The 11,536-nt window shown below is 39.3% G+C and overlaps 1 long non-coding RNA gene across 1 annotated transcript; it reads right to left on the bottom strand.

Moving 5' to 3' along the window:
- Window positions 1-5,614: 5,614 nt before the first annotated feature.
- Window positions 5,615-7,911, bottom strand: LOC113058116 (uncharacterized). Its single transcript, XR_003277911.1, has 3 exons — window positions 7,864-7,911; window positions 6,263-6,344; window positions 5,615-6,073 (listed from the first exon to the last, which is right to left on the bottom strand). It is a non-coding gene; the product is annotated as an uncharacterized LOC113058116 (long non-coding RNA).
- Between the last annotated feature and the right edge of the window lie 3,625 nt (window positions 7,912-11,536).

An 11,536-nucleotide genomic window follows, 5' to 3' on the forward strand; every position in this document is an offset into this window, starting at 1 on the left:
TGAGATTAACATATATTTTGTGGTCAGTCTAATCTAAAGGCCTGTGCAATGTTAACTTTTGGAGATCTTGAGTTTTTGTTAAAGGGCGTTTCCATGGCGCCATGACAAAATTTGATGTCTTGCCACAGCAAGAGAAGTTTTTGTAACTCAAGCATAAAATGTTCAATCTTCCCCTAACTTCACATGTTTGATAAGAGTCCTGGCCTTAACACATCTGAAGGCCAATATTCCATTATAATGATAGCGCCACCTGCTGGCAACGGTAAGATTGGCACATATATGGGATATACTTTGATATATTCCACTTATATTTAGGACATTAAATGCATATTTCTCAACGTTCACCTTTTTACTAAAGCCACACGATGGCGGTGAGCCCGGGTGCGAGGGCCCGTTCATCGCTGCTTGCAGCTTTAATTAAATATTGTTCCACTGAAAGACAACCCAAAAGGCAGTGACAAAATAAAATTATATAAAATAAAGCTAAATAAATAATCAAATAAAATATTGGATGAAAAATTAAATAAATGTATATTAGATATGTTGCCTTGGCAAGTAAGTCAAATAAGTTTGAAGCGCTAAAATTACTGATTGGAAATAAATAAAAACTGAAACATAAACATAAATTAAACACAAATAGTAATATTTAAAATGAACAAAATGAAAACTAATAAAAATGACAAAAGGTCATAAAATAATTATACATATAATTGGTATTGGTTAATTTTTTTGTTTGTCTGATTACATACATTCATATATTATTTATATTATATATTTTATCTATCTATCTATCTATCTATCTATCTATCTATCTATATATCTATTTATCTATCTATATTCATATTTTAGTTTATTATAGATTTTTATTTTATTTTAGTTAAATTATATATATATATATATATATATAGCTCTAATCTGCTAAATGCTACTATAAGTCATTAAGATATTAAAATATTATATACATTATCATCATGATTTTCTGTAAAGTTGCGTGTGAGCATATAAGCATGTGTGTAAGTATGCACAGAGATGTTTTAGTGTAAAATTATTGCCTTTAGGTGTAGTTTTATGGTTGATTTAGAGTTTTAAATTGTATTATAATTAGATAATCCAGAGGGAAGAACAATCTGAAATTAAATGAAACCACAATTGTTTCCCACATGTCTAAATTGTAAAGAAAGTAAAGCATATTAGTTGAATATTATTCTGTATCAGCTCCATATGGACTGATGAAAGTGCTTTACACACGGAAAACTTCTGTGATGTTGTACTGAAACACACGTCAGGAGAGAGAAAACGAATAGATGGAAAGAAGACAGCAGGAGGAAGTTTTGATTTATAGGTCTGACTGGAGCAGAGAGGCATGATGGGATTGAGGTGTTCAGGACCTCAGGAGAAAAACACTCAGAGCTGCTCACAGAATAAAACACTCTTGATGTGCTTTGAAGAAACCGTTGGATATTCTGGCTTCGTTTACTTGTCAGTTGGAGACAAAAGGAGACATTTTCAGTCAGTTTTTCATGCAATAAAAATGTATTCCCAAAGTCATATGATGCTTCATGTGAAGAACACACCTAAATGTAAGCTATTAAGTATTTGATAACCTTAATAAACCTCAATAAATTAAATAACCATGATAACTTAATTTGTTAAAATAATATTTAATATATATTAAAATATTTATTTAATAATTTAGTAACCATTAATTATTAACCTTAATAAACAACAATAAATATTACCTTAATAGGCTAAATGTATTAAACTATTATTAATATTTATTAGAATATTTATGTTTTAAAAAATTCAAAATTTAAATCACCTAAATATAATTATTAATTATTTAATAACCCTAATAATAACCTTTAATAAACATTATTTATTAAAGTAGTTTATTTGGTGGCACTAAAATGTAAACTATTAATTTAAAATAAAATTAATGTAATAAACTCATATTAAATCTAAGTTTAAATGAATTCTATTTAATTGAATATTTATTCTAAAATTATTGTTGTTGCTAAATCTTTTTTCTCTTCTTTTTTCTTTGTTTGTGTGTGTGTGTGTGTACGTGTGTGTGTGTGTGTGTGTGTGTGTGTGTGTACAGAGGTCTGCACATCAAAGCTCTTTCTCTAAACCTCGTCATATCTGTTGTTGATTTAGCTCTCGCTCAGAGATGGAGAGAGTTTGAGGAACGTGTAAAAGAGTTACAGGCGGTCGATTCGTACTCCTCTGTTTCATCTCTCTTTCTTCTGCACATCTTTGAACTGAAGGCCATTTATGGAGGAATAAATGCCCCCAGAAAGAAGTGGATAAACATGTGCTACCAGACCCCCCAAAATATACACATGTGCAGGGGTGGTCAGTGCCCCCCCCCCCCCCCCCCCATTTGGAATCATATCACGCCAAACAAATTTGTGTGAAATGCACAGTTTGTCCTGTAAATATAAATATTCACTTCTTTTAGCTGACACTTTTATCCAAAGCGACTTACAATTGGTACATATGTCAGAGGTCACACACCACTGGAGCAACTAGGGGTTAAGTGTGTTGCTCAGGGACACATGGGTGTCTCACAGTGGATTCGAACCCAGGTCTCTCACCAAAGGCACGTATCTTATCCACTGCACCAACACCACCCATTCCTTTGGCTTTTGAAGAAAAACTTCATGACTGCGTAAATTAATAATTGGCATTTACTATATTACAACCAGATCTTGAATCAACACCTATCCCTGAAGCATAAGTTACTTACTCCATACATGGTTTTAGCTTTAGAGATCTTGAAGGAAATCATACAGGATATTCAGTAGTGAAGAAAAACTAAAAATAATATGTATCTGTGATATCACAACATTGTGTTCAGCCTTGCTTTGCTCAATTAGCAGAATTAAAAGCTCTTACAACTCAGGTAGCGAACAAACTGCTAACATTTTTACAGATTCAGCGTATGCTCATGGTGTATGTCATCTATTCGGTGCAGTGTGGAAACAAAGAGGTTTCAAAAGAAGTGATGGGATGATAACACGCGTCATCACTTCGACACGGAATTAGATCTGGCTTTTGTTCACACAGCGCTCGTCCCGGGTCGAACCCCGCAATGTTACTAGGTCCCCGACCCGGGTTCAATGCGGTAATCAATCCCGGGATGTGGTTGCTTTCACACAGAAGGCGACCCGGCAATGTTCCGGAAATATTGCGGGTCCGACGTGCAGTGTGAAAGGGGCTATAGTGAACAAATAGGGCAGCACGTCCTGATTCTGCCGAGTTCGACGCGTCCCTGGGTCAACAAGGGAGGTGCTTAAGGTAAATTTGAGCAACCAATCAGATTACTCACGTCACGTGACATGTGCCCAGCCTCAGCTTTCGCGCCACTATTTGAATTGTGTGCTTTGACGTCGCCTTCATTTTACAAAGGTAAGTGCATATTATTTAAAATGTGCCATTTCAAATGTGTCCATCCCTGCTCAGCATAATATATTATTTTTATTAATATATTATTCATAACTGACGCGAACATTCGCTGAACTGCGCATATATTAAGGTCCAAATCGCCAAACCCCGATCCTATCGGACAGGAAGGTGCCCACGATCGTTTTGCCCCGGTCCGGTGTGGCGTTTCCCCCGTGATCGCGTCGTCGGATCTTTTTGTACGATTATTTATATCACTTTTGTTATGTATTCGTTTAGCAGATGCTGATACTAATCCTTCTGTGAAAGAAAGTCTAAACACTTTTGCGGATGGATTGGGGGTTTGTCGTCCATAAACAACAAGGAAATATATTGTGTTGACCCGGCGACATCATTAACCCGTCCAATATACAGTATGACACACATTTATCACTGACTGTATTTAGATAATAATCATTATTATAATAATACAATATCCAATTTAAAACAATCATTAATCTCTCACTATATTGTAGTAATAATAATACAAATAATAAGATCTTGTGTTGACACAGGGACGTCATATTCTTGTATTCATATTCTTGTAATAATAATAACAATATCTAATATAAGACCAAGAGTAATCTATCAATATACTGCAATAATAATAATAATAATAATGAAATATCTTGTGTTGACCTAGGGACTTCATTCTTTATAGCTCATCTAATATAAGACAAACAGTAATTAATCAATTTATTTTATTATTATTATTATTAATAACTTCATTCGGTCTGTCGTGGTGAAGAAGGAGCTGAGCTGTAAGGCAAAGCTCTCGATTTACCGGTCAATCTACGTTCCTACTCTCACCTATGGTCATGAGCTGTGGGTCATGACCGAAAGGACAAGATCCCGGATACAGGTGGCCGAAATGAGCTTTCTCCGTCGGGTGGCTGGGCGCTCCCTTAGAGATAGGGTGAGAAGCTCGGTCACTCGGGAGGAGCTCAGAGTAGAGCCGTTTCTCCTCCACATCGAGAGAAGCCAGCTGAGGTGGCTCGGGCATCTATTTCGGATGCCTCCTGGACGCCTTCCCAGGGAGGTGTTCCAGGCACGTCTCACCGGGAGGAGACCCCGGGGAAGACCTAGGACACGCTGAAGGGACTATGTCTCCCGGCTGGCCTGGGAACGCCTCGGGGTCCCCCCGGAAGAGCTGGAAGAAGTGGCTAGGGAGAGGGAAGTCTGGGCGTCTCTGCTTAGACTGTTGCCCCCGCGACCCGGCCCCGGATAAGCGGAAGATGATGGATGGATGGATGGATTATTAATAATAATACAATATCTAATATTAGACCAAGATTAATCTATCAATATACTGCAATAATAATAATAATAATAATAATAATAATAATAATAATGAAATATCTTGTGTTGACCCAGGGACTTCATTCTTTATAGCTCATCTAATATAAGACAAACAGTAATTAATCACTTTATTGTATTATTATTAATAATAATACAATACCTAATATATGACCAAGAGTAATATGTCACTATACTGCAATAATAATAATAATAATAATAATAATAATAATAATAATAATAATAATAATAATAATAATAATAATGAAATATCTTGTGTTGACCCAGGGACTTCATTCTTTATAGCTCATCTAATATAAGACAAACAGTAATTAATCACGTCATTTTATTATTATTATTATTATTATTATTATTATTAATAATAATACAATAATATAAGACCAAGAGTAATCTATCACTATACTGCAATAATAATAATAATAATAATAATAATAATAATAATAATAATAATAATAATAATAATGAAATATCTTGTGTTGACCCAGGGACTTCATTATTTGTAGCTCTATCTATAGATTTTTTTGTAATTTTTTTTTTTTTTACTTGATTCTTGCTTACAAATCTGTCCATTTGTGTTTGCAGGAATACACTCTGTACTCACCAGTGCTTGCTGAGGGAAAAAACTGGCAGAGGATTCACCTTTTAGTCTGCTGACCTATAGATTTGGACCACAAGTTGTAGATGTTGTCATCTCATTTTTAATCAGTCAGTTTAAGTAGAGGTACACTGATCCAGTGAACACAATAACAAATGAATTGTAATTGTTTCAAACATTGTCATCTCAATTAAGTAATGTTACAGTTCATTGATTTAAATATATCAATACAATATATCACTTTTAGAGAATGCATTCAGACAGCAGAGTAATGCTAAATGTTCATGGTTTACTTAGCTTAATTTACAATTAAAGATTACATAATTTTTCATTGTTTTAAAACAATACATAGTAAAATAAACAAAACCAAAAAAAACAAGTCTCTTGCACTTAATTTCTCATATGCACACTTACATGTACCTCTTTTCTGTCAAAGCACAGAATGGAGTAAAGCTTATTTTGCTTAATTACACTAGCACGTCCGTTTATTTGATAATTCAAATCAGGAAACTTCTGAGAATCGTGTTCACTTGATCAGTAAGTACAAGTACAAGGTGTTTACAGCGATGTCCTCTGACTCCTATTGGGCAGCTACAGAAACAGTCTTCAAAGAAGCATTTTTCATTCTTCAAACTGTCTGCCTGTAAATCATGAATGACCTGGAAGTATCCATCTGTCTTCTTGATGAGAATGCTGATAAGATCCAGTCTAAGGTTCCTAATGCCAAACAAAAACTGATATTTAGGCGATGGAAAAATCTGATTAGACAAGCAAAGAAAAACAATACATGTTTTAATATGATTGTGTTTGATTTATTATATAACTATATTCCAAATGCTTGTGATTCTGTTACATTATTTGCATGAACTCATAATGAAGTTGCATACGTTTAATTGCAAATATCACCTTTCAACAAGATTGTTTGTATCGGAGTTGGCATGGTTGTAGCACTGTCCGACCACGCGTGTCCTATTACCAGCCAGTGATCCTTGAAATATAATATAATATAATTATATAATAATATAATCTTCAAACCTGTTGAGGAATTATTTGAAAGTTGATATAAAATCTTAAAGCTATAATGAAAAAAGAAAAATAGATTTAATGTTAAATTTAACCAATTTAATATTTACTTTAAAAAAGTTATATAAATAGTAACAGTACAGGTAACACTTTAGTATAGGGAACACATATTCAGTATTAATAATGACTTTTTACTCAATAAACTTCCTAAGTAGTTTACTGCTTATTAACAATTAGTAAGTTCCTTGTTCAGTTTAGCTATTAGATAGGATTAGGAATGTAGAATAAGGTCAAGCAGAATAATGCATTAATATATGCTTTATTTGATTATTATTATCATTATTGTTATTAGTATTAAAATAAAGTGATTAATTACTGTTTGTCTTATATTAGATGAGCTATAAAGAATGACGTCCCTGGGTCAACACAAGATATTTCATCATCATTATTATTATTATTATTATTGCAGTATAGTGATAGATTACTCTTGGTCTTATATTAGATATTGTATTATTATTGTTATTATTATTAATAATAATAATAATAAAATAAAGTGATTAATTAATTTGTCATATTAGATGAGCTATAAAGAATGACGTCCCTGGGTCAACACAAGATATTTCATTATTATTATTATTATTATTATTATTATTATTATTATTATTATTATTATTGCAGTATATTGATAGATTACTCTTGGTCTTATATTAGATATTGCATTATTATTATTATTAATAATAATAATAATAAAATAAAGTGATTAATTACTGTTTGTCTTATATTAGATGAGCTATAAAGAATGAAGTCCCTAGGTCAACACAAGATATTTCATTATTATTATTATTATTATTGCAGTATATTGATAGATTACTCTTGGTCTTATATTAGATATTGTTATTATTATTACAAGAATATGAATACAAGAATATGACGTCCCTGTGTCAACACAAGATCTTATTATTTGTATTATTATTACTACAATATAGTGAGAGATTAATGATTGTTTTAAATTGGATATTGTATTATTATAATAATGATTATTATCTAAATACAGTCAGTGATAAATGTGTGTCATACTGTATATTGGACGGGTTAATGATGTCGCCGGGTCAACACAATATATTTCCTTGTTGTTTATGGACGACAAACCCCCAATCCATCCGCAAAAGTGTTTAGACTTTCTTTCACAGAAGGATTAGTATCAGCATCTGCTAAACGAATACATAACAAAAGTGATATAAATAATCGTACAAAAAGATCCGACGACGCGATCACGGGGGAAACGCCACACCGGACCGGGGCAAAACGATCGTGGGCACCTTCCTGTCCGATAGGATCGGGGTTTGGCGATTTGGACCTTAATATATGCGCAGTTCAGCGAATGTTCGCGTCAGTTATGAATAATATATTAATAAAAATAATATATTATGCTGAGCAGGGATGGACACATTTGAAATGGCACATTTTAAATAATATGCACTTACCTTTGTAAAATGAAGGCGACGTCAAAGCACACAATTCAAATAGTGGCGCGAAAGCTGAGGCTGGGCACATGTCACGTGACGTGAGTAATCTGATTGGTTGCTCAAATTTACCTTAAGCACCTCCCTTGTTGACCCAGGGACGCGTCGAACTCGGCAGAATCAGGACGTGCAATAGGGCAATTGATTTCTGCTATGATGCTACCAAAAAGACTAGCAATAATAAAATATCAAGCACACAAGAAGTGAAATGATTATGTCATTAAAGGAAACAATGCAGCAGATGTAGAAGCTAAAAAAAGCTTCAAGGTGTCAGGTAGCAGTATTAGCACCTGTAGTAATTATCGAACCTCATTCTCAATTGGATGACATTATTCGAATTCAACAACAAGCAAGCCCCTATGAACAATCAATGTGGCATCAAAGGGGAGCTAAAAAAGACTCACAGGAGATCTGGCGTACACATGAAGGACACATTGTTGCACCTACTTCACTTTTGAAGTAGGGGAGAAGTAAGAAAAATTAAACAACAAGGATATTGGTCTCCTTATTTATATGCAATGGTGGATAAATTTTTTTCCACATATGAAGTGTGTGCCAAATACAATGTAAAGAAAGGCATAGCAACACCAATAGGCCATATTCCAATACTGGAAGGAGCTTTTAAACATCTCGTAGTTGATTATATGGATAAGGCGTGTACAAGGCAAAATATACATGCTTGTTATCATAGACAGATTTAGCAGATGGGTGGAAGCAGTACCATCCGCAGATCTAGGAGCAGGAATGGTAATTACATTTCTAACAAGAGAGGTAAGATTTTCCAAGATTTGTAATTCCATCAAAAATAAGTACAGATAATAGGTCGGCATTCATACAAAAAACTGTAAAACAGGTATTGCAACAATTAAGAATAAAACATAGACTAGGATGCGTTTATAGACCTCCATCACATGGGTCGGTGGAAAGGGTTAACGAAATTATCAAGGCCAAAATAAACAAAATATGTGAAAGTCCATCCATCCATCCATCATCTTCCGCTTATCCGGGGCCGGGTCGCGGGGGCAACAGTCTAAGCAGAGACGCCCAGACTTCCCTCTCCCTAGCCACTTCTTCCAGCTCTTCCGGGGGGACCCCGAGGCGTTCCCAGGCCAGCCGGGAGACATAGTCCCTTCAGCGTGTCCTAGGTCTTCCCCGGGGTCTCCTCCCGGTGAGACGTGCCTGGAACACCTCCCTGGGAAGGCGTCCAGGAGGCATCCGAAATAGATGCCCGAGCCACCTCAGCTGGCTCCTCTCGATGTGGAGGAGAAACGGCTCTACTCTGAGCTCCTCCCGAGTGACCGAGCTTCTCACCCTATCTCTAAGGGAGCGCCCAGCCACCCGACGGAGAAAGCTCATTTCGGCCGCCTGTATCCGGGATCTTGTCCTTTCGGTCATGACCCACAGCTCATGACCATAGGTGAGAGTAGGAACGTAGATTGACCGGTAAATCGAGAGCTTTGCTTTACAGCTCAGCTCCTTCTTCACCACGACAGACCGGTACAGCGACCGCATTACTGCAGAAGCTGCACCGATCCGTCTGTCAATCTCACGTTCCATCCTTCCCTCACTCGTGAACAAGACTCCAAGATACCTGAACTCCTCCACTTGAGACAGGAACTCTCCACCAACCTGAAGTGGGCAATCCACCCTTTTCCGACTGAGAACCATGGCCTCGGACTTGGAGGTGCTGATTCTCATCCCAGCCGATTCACACTCGGCTGCAAACCGTCCCAGTGCACACTGAAGGTCCTGGTCTGAGGATGCCAACACGACAACATCATCCACAAAAAGCAGCGACGAAATCGTATGGTCCCCAAACCGGACACTCTCCGGCCCTTGGCTGCGCCTAGAAATTCTGTCCATAAAAATTATGAACAGAACCGGTGACAAAGGGCAGCCCTGCCGGAGTCCAACATGCACCGGGAACAGGTCTGACTTACTGCCGGCAATGCGAACCAAGCTCTTGCTCCGGTCGTACAGGGACCGAACAGCCCTAAGTAGGGAGCCGCCGACCCCATACTCCCGGAGCACCCTCCACAGGATGTCGCGAGGAACACGGTCGAATGCCTTCTCCAAGTCCACAAAACACATGTGGACTGGTTGGGCAAACTCCCATGAACCCTCCAGCACCCTGGAAAGGGTATAGAGCTGGTCCAGTGTTCCACGACCGGGACGAAAACCACACTCCTCCTGAATCCGAGGTTCCACTATCGGCCGAATTCTCCTCTCCAGTACCCTGGCATAGACTTTCCCAGGGAGGCTGAGAAGTGTGATCCCCCTATAGTTGGAACACACTCTCCGGTCCCCCTTCTTGAAAAGAGGGACCACCACCCCGGTCTGCCAGTCCAGAGGTACTGTCCCCAACCGCCATGCGATGTTGCAGAGGCGTGCCAGCCAAGACAGCCCAACATCCATAGACTTGAGGTACTCGGGGCGGATCTCGTCCACCCCCGGTGCCTTGCCACTGAGGAGCTTTTTAACTACCTCGATGACTTCAGCCCGGGTGATGGACGAGTGCCCCTCCGAGTCCCCAGCCACTGCTTCCTCAACGGAACACAAGTCGGTGGGATTGAGAAGATCCTCGAAGTATTCCTTCCACCGCCCGACGATATCCCCAGTTGAGGTCAACAGGTGCCCATCTCTACTGTAAACAGTGTTGGTAGGGCACTGCTTCCCCCTCCTGAGGCGTCGAATGGTTTGCCAGAATCTCTTTGAGGCCAACCGATAGTCTTTCTCCATGGCCTCACCGAACTCCTCCCAGGCCCAGGCTCCTTTTGCCTCCACGACTACCCGGGCTGCAGTCCGCTTGGCCTGCCGGTACCTGTCAGCTGCCTCCGGAGTCCCACAAGCCATCCAGGCCCGATAGGACTCCTTCTTCAGCTTGACAGCATCCCTTACTTCCGGTGTCCACCACCGGGTTCGGGGATTGCCGCCTCGACAGGCACCGGAGACCTTACGGCCACAGCTCCGAGCAGCCGCAGCGACAATGGAGGTGGAGAACATGGTCCGCTCGGACTCAATATCTCCAGACTCCCTCGGGATCCGGTCGAAGCTCTGCCGGAGGTGGGAGTTGAAGATCTCTCTGACAGGGGGCTCGGCCAAACGTTCCCAACAGACCCTCACAGTACGTTTGGGTCTGCCGAGTCTGTCCAGCTTCCTCCCCCGCCATCGGATCCAACTCACCACCAGGTGGTGATCAGTTGACAGCTCCGCCCCTCTCTTCACCCGAGTGTCCAAGACATATGGCCGAAGGTCTGATGACACGACCACAAAGTCGATCATCGACCTCCGGCCAAGGGTGTCCTGGTGCCACGTGCACTGATGGACACCCTTATGTTTGAACATGGTGTTCGTTATGGACAAACCGTGGTTAGCACAGAAATCCAATAACAGAACACCGCTCGGGTTCAGGTCAGGGGGGCCGTTCCTCCCAATCACGCCCCTCCAGGTGTCACTGTCACTGCCCACGTGAGCGTTGAAGTCCCCCAGTAGAACGACGGAGTCTCCAGTCGGAGAACTTTCCAGCACCCCTCCCAGAGACTCCAAGAAGGCTGGGTAGTCCGCACTGCCGTTCGGCCCGTAGGCACAAACGACAGTGAGAGACCTATCCCCGACTCGAAGGCGCAGGGAAGCG

This window comes from Carassius auratus, chromosome 39 (assembly GCF_003368295.1).
Source record: "Carassius auratus strain Wakin chromosome 39, ASM336829v1, whole genome shotgun sequence".
Lineage (NCBI taxonomy): Eukaryota > Metazoa > Chordata > Actinopteri > Cypriniformes > Cyprinidae > Carassius > Carassius auratus.